The sequence below is a fragment of the Nematolebias whitei genome, chromosome 16 (assembly GCF_014905685.2).
Source record: "Nematolebias whitei isolate Nwh7 chromosome 16, NemWhi1, whole genome shotgun sequence".
NCBI classification, from domain to species: domain Eukaryota; kingdom Metazoa; phylum Chordata; class Actinopteri; order Cyprinodontiformes; family Rivulidae; genus Nematolebias; species Nematolebias whitei.
In genome coordinates, this window is record NC_056513.1 from 40,005,817 (window position 1) to 40,011,655 (window position 5,839).

Genomic DNA, 5,839 nt, shown 5'->3' on the forward strand with positions numbered 1-5,839 from the left:
ACTGTGTGTGTGTGTAGCAATAATATCTTAAAGCAATGTTGAATTTTAATATTTTTTTCTGATTTAGGATGCTGAGGAACAACAGGATCAGATGTATCCACAACGGCAGCTTTACAGGACTGACCAACGTCAGGCTGCTCTCCCTCTATGACAACCAGCTGAGCAGCATCCTGCCAGGAGCCTTCGACACGCTGCCCAACCTGTCCACACTGTTAGTGACACACACACATCCACTTGTTCTGTTTAGTGTTGCATGTTATAGTATTATTTATATTTTTGCATCAGGAACCTCCTGGCCAATCCCTTTAACTGTGACTGCCACCTGTCCTGGTTTGGAGCTTGGCTCAGGAGCCGTCGTATTGTGACTGGAAATCCTCGCTGTCAGGGTCCAGCCTTCCTCCGAGAGATTCCTCTGCAGGATGTAGCGGTGCCTGATTTCCGCTGCGAGGACGGTATGATGTCCACATTCAATTAATTTCAATTCACTTAAGTTTATTTATAAAGCTCCAAGTCACAACAGAAGTCATCTCAGGGCTCTGATCAGAAATATTCTTATATATAAAATAATAATTGAACATTATTTATCTGAGGAGCAGCTTTGAGTTTAACTCCATCACAGAACTCTCATCTTGAGCAAGCATGAAGGAGACAGTGGAAAGAAAAACTCCCCCAAGAGGAAGAAACTTTTAGCAAAACCAGGTTCAAGACAAGCTCGCTATTTTGTGGTTTGTTTATCGCAGACTCGTTCATCACGGTGTTTCAAAGTAAGATTGGACATGAAACACAGTTGGCTGATTGATGGATGAGCCGCATGATCAGGACGGAATTTTTATTTTAAATAATTTTACAATATTTAGCATCTGCTGCACTTGTGTGCCGCCCACAGGGCAGGAGAAGCTTCCCTCTGCAGCGTGTTGATCTCCGCTCTTTAGAAGAAGTGGGTGTAGCCAAGAGCGCTGGCAGGTGGCAGAGAGCTGAAATCATGACATTATGTGCTCTTTTAGAGCATTTAGAGTTTAGAAACATTGTTTAGAATATTGTAAGAGTGTGGGAAGGTTTTTAAAAAGCCTTCAAAATAATATTGAAATATATATATATATATATATATATATATATATTTATATATATATATATATATATACACTAAAATAAACTACTACTTACTACTTATACTACTATTCCTACATTGCAGATATTCACTTATTGTGGGTCTTCAGGGTACGGATCCCACGTGATATTCGAGGGACTACTGTAGTATCAAATGAAAACCATTCAATTTTAGCAATTCATTTACGGAAATTGTCAATTTGTCCTCTAGTAGTCTAAGCCTAAGGCAGCATAACATGCCGACCCTAACTATAGGATTTATCAAAAATGAAAGTCTTGATCCCAGTCTTAAAACTGATCAATGTGTCAGTCTTATGGACAGAAACTGGAAGTTGGTTCCACAAGAGAGGAGCCTGAGAACTGAAAGATCTTCCTCCCATTCTGCTGCTGGAAACTCTAGGAACCACAAGTAAACCTAAGTAAGATTTTCAAATAAGAAGTAAGATTTTGAATTCTATTCTGGATTTGACAGGGAGCCAATAGAGAGAAGCTAAAACTGGAGAGATATGATCTCTCCCAGTAACTCCAGTTAAGACTCTGGCAGCAGCATTTTGGATCAACTGAAGACGTTTTAAAGAAGTATTTGGACACCCAGATAATAAACCATTGCAATAGTCCAGTCTAGACGTGACAAATGCATGGACCAGTTTTTCTGCATCAGTTTTTCATGCATTCAGTAAGTGAAATATAATCAGCTGTATTAGATGCAGAAACCTGTCAAGCCAAAGTGTGTGTGTCTGTTCAGGCTCTGTGCTGGAGGACAGCAGCTGCGCTCCGGGGCTTCAGTGTCCCACTCAGTGTACCTGTATGGACACGGTGGTCCGGTGCAGCAACAAACACCTGCAGGCTCTTCCCAGAGGACTGCCACGCAACGTGACTGAGCTGTGAGTCCAAAAATCTACCGAAGAAAACTTTTACTGTTCAAACATATAAGCTACAGGTATATGGTGATTAAAAGGTGATTGTGGTCTCATCAGTTCCAGTTGTTTGTTATAATGTGCTCGTTGCTGAATTTTAGGCAAACAACAACAACAAATACATAAACGCAAGTTTTATGAAAACAGTTTAGGAACAGTAATAAAGTTTGAAATAAGGACATGTTTTCATTCTGTGGTTGTAATCCGAAATTTGTTTCAAAGGAAGTTCTACTCTAGGCTGAGACTCTGAGGTGCAACAGTGAAAACTGTATTTGTTGTTTATCAGCAAACATGTCAGAGAAAATATTAAAATCTTTAAAAATACATTTCTGGAAAAAATAATTGAAGTATTTGCATATATATGACCTTACTGTGTGAAATATGGTCAAATTATTAAAGAAAATCAAAGCAATTTTAGAATGTAAAATGTTCCACCTGGATTTGTGGTTTCTCAGATGGTTCTGCCTCAAGGACCGTCAGTCTTCAACAGAACCACACCATCCACTTCAAGTTTTTATTTAATCTGTCTTTTTATTTATTTTTTTTGAACATACAAACAAAAAGGAGAACACAAATAACAATAAAAAAGAAAAATAAAGTTTAAATGACCATTTAAAACAAATGAAGGAACGGACTGATCAGCTAAGAGCAATAGGTGCTGTAACTGAAGGAGAACATCAGATTGTAGCACTCCTGGGCAGCTTACCACCAAGCTATGCTACGATGGTCACTGCTCTGGAAACAAAGATGGACAACTTGACATTGCAGTTTGTTCAGCTAGCATTAATAAATGAAGAGCAAAAGAGAGTCCGTGTTAATGATGACTGCAGTGCTGCTACATCAGGCGGTGCATCAGCCGGGTCAACACGAGTTCACAGAGAAATACAGGACAATTCAAAGTAGTGGGAGCCGAGAGACAGATTTCATGGAGATGTTACAAGTGTGGAAAAGAAGGACACATAAAGCGTAACTGTCCAAGCTGGAAAAAACAAGTCAAAAATCACAAAGCCAGAAATGTGATCTGTGAAAATGCAGACGACCCCTCTGAGAGGGCTTTGTTGCAAAAAATGCAAATCTTACTGAAGGACCAAGACAAATTGAGCGGAGGAAAATAAAAAAGTGGTTTGTTCCACTTTGGAGTAACCTGTTGGGGGAAGAATCAGTTTTGTTGTGTGTTTCCTTGACTGATGAAGCCTTCTGGATGGAAGGCAAAACGTTTCAGCACAAGAAAGTAAACTGTCCAGACGACCTGACTGAAAAATGTTGGATTGTATACCTGGATTATTGAGCATGGACTTTGTTGTCTTGCCTTGTAGTTTTGTTATAAAATGGGTATTTTTTTCCTGTTTAATATTCCAAGACAAGTTGAGTTAAATTAATTATTTCAGCAATGTTTTGTGTTATAATACCATTAAAAAATTAAGTGGGAGTGTTGAAATATGAAGCAGTAATTTGTTTAATGGTTATCAAGGGAAAGGCTCTTATGCTCCCATCTGCTGTGTCTTCTGAGTACTGCAGATATACTGTTAATTTCTGAGAAAAATAAAATAAAAAGAGCACATGCTGACACGTCTGTTCTCATCACAGGGTATATATAATTTTTTTCCAAATGAATATGATATATCACCTCTCTTATCCAATGTACATATGCCAGGGTGTGTGGGTCCTTCCAATTGCACAGTATTAGTCTTCTGGCTGGAAGAGAGCCAAAAGCAATCACAACCTTCTCGTACTTGCTGAAGGACATGTCCACAGGGACCCCCTCAAGCAGTGAGATGAATGGTGATGGGTGTACAGTTTTGCCACATAGACCAGATGAGGTGTCAAAAATAGATTGCTAAAAAGTCCACAAATTGGGAAAGGTCCAGAATGTGTCCAAAAGTGTAGCTGTAGTTTGTTTACAGTGATTACATGCGGGGTTCGGGTCAGCTTTGATCTTGGACAGCTTGTCTTTGGACCATTGCTGCCTGTGTATCACCTTGAATTGAATTACAACATGTCTCAGGAAGATTGATGAGTCAATGTTCTTAATTCTTTATGATCTTTCACCATATTGAGTCTGATTTGGATTCCTCCAAGTTTGTTTCCCACCTCAGTTTAAGGGAGCCAAAACTGGTCTCGGGGTTTGAACTGAGCAGTGTATAGATATTGCTGAGGGTCCCCTTGGAATCCGATCTGCATTCCAAAATATTAACCACACACTGTTGAGAGGGGTACAAAGGAAAACAAGCGTTAGACCTCACAAGATGTCTCAGCTGCAAATACCTGAAAAACTGGGGCTTGTTGACACTAAACTTCTGTACCAGTTGTTCAAAAGAGACAAATTTATCATCAGCATAGAGATCATATAGTGAATGTACTCCCCTCAAGACCCAGGTGTCAAAAGCTGCATCAGCTACTGAGGGAGTAAACATACTTTGTATGATTATTTGACACAGGTGCCAAAAACATTAACTCTGTAGAGTTAAATGTCCTCCAGAACTGATTCCAAATCTGAACCACCCAGCTCACAATTGGGTTAGAAGTGTAGGTTGATATGTACTGTTTGAAAGATGGCTAAGAGCAGAGTAATGCAGAGGGGGATCTGGATCTAAATGAGGCCCTCTCCAAAGCCACCCAACTGGTTTAGCCACCCAAATGATTTAGTAAGGAAGATTGGCAAATTCTGAAACAGATAAAGACATTTAGGTAGGATATTTTTTTTACAGTGTTTATTCTGTCCCCCAGAGTATGAGGCAGGGATTTCTATCTAGCAATAGGTATGTTTACATGGACATAAGTAACCGGATCAAATGGCCGGTCGGAATAAAAGTGTATCATGTAAACACTCCGTTCGGGTTATTTTTTGTGTATTTGGCACGATCCGATTTAATTTGTAATCAGAACAAAATGGGTGGTTTATGCCGATCCGAAACCCGATGGGTGCGCATGTAAACGCTCGATCTGTTCGTTTTTATCTGATGGTGAAAAACTGACCTGACTGCGCATGTGCAACTTTGCCATTTCCGCCTGGCTAATGCTAATAACATTAGCATGTCAGGGAAGTAAAACTGGTCGGTGAGCGACACAACATTTCTACTAGAAACTTTGAAAGAGCTCAAAATGATCTGTATCACCTGCAGCTCAGTCAGGGAGCGCAGCATCGTCTCCACCATCATTAAAACCTGTCGCGGGTCCATTTTGGTGCTCAGGTTTGTTTACGTTCACCCGGAAGTAGAACTTCTTCTTCTGTGGTTTTTTTAAGGAGAGTTTACCACTCTGCGCATGTCAGTACTGCTGTTCAGAACAAAGCCCGCTGCAGGTAAACGCTCATCATGAACAGATTGTGCCCATGTAAACAATACATTTGAATTATTCAAACAGAACACATTTCAATCCGGTCAAAGAATTCTGCACATGTAAACATAGATAATGTCCTGCTGAAGGTTCACCAGGATAGGTAGATATTCATTCAGTCAACCTTTATTTAGACAGGTAAATCCCATTGAGCCTCGAGGACTCATTTACAAGAGAGACCTGATTTCAACAAAGAATGATGACAACAATGGACAACAGCAACAACAATAAACAGTTATAAAAAGTCATACATATATTTTTATTACATCTATCTTTTCTTTTCTTATCTTATCTTAACTTAGCTTATCTTTATCTTATCTTATCACTGTAAAAAAAAATCTGTTGACCTCTAAAACCTGTTAGCTGAAAAATACTTTGTAGCATGTTTAACCCCCTAAAGAACGTCTTAAATGTATAATGGTAATACCAGAATTCATGCTCAATAATCCAGGTAGAAATCCAACAATGTTCAGTCAGGT

The 5,839-nt window shown here is 39.4% G+C and overlaps 1 protein-coding gene across 1 annotated transcript in view; it reads right to left on the reverse strand.

The window, feature by feature from the left end:
• The window catches only part of LOC119422513 (slit homolog 1 protein), a 285,059-nt gene that overhangs the window by 135,445 nt on the left and 143,775 nt on the right, over window positions 1-5,839 (reverse strand). The window lies entirely within an intron of this gene.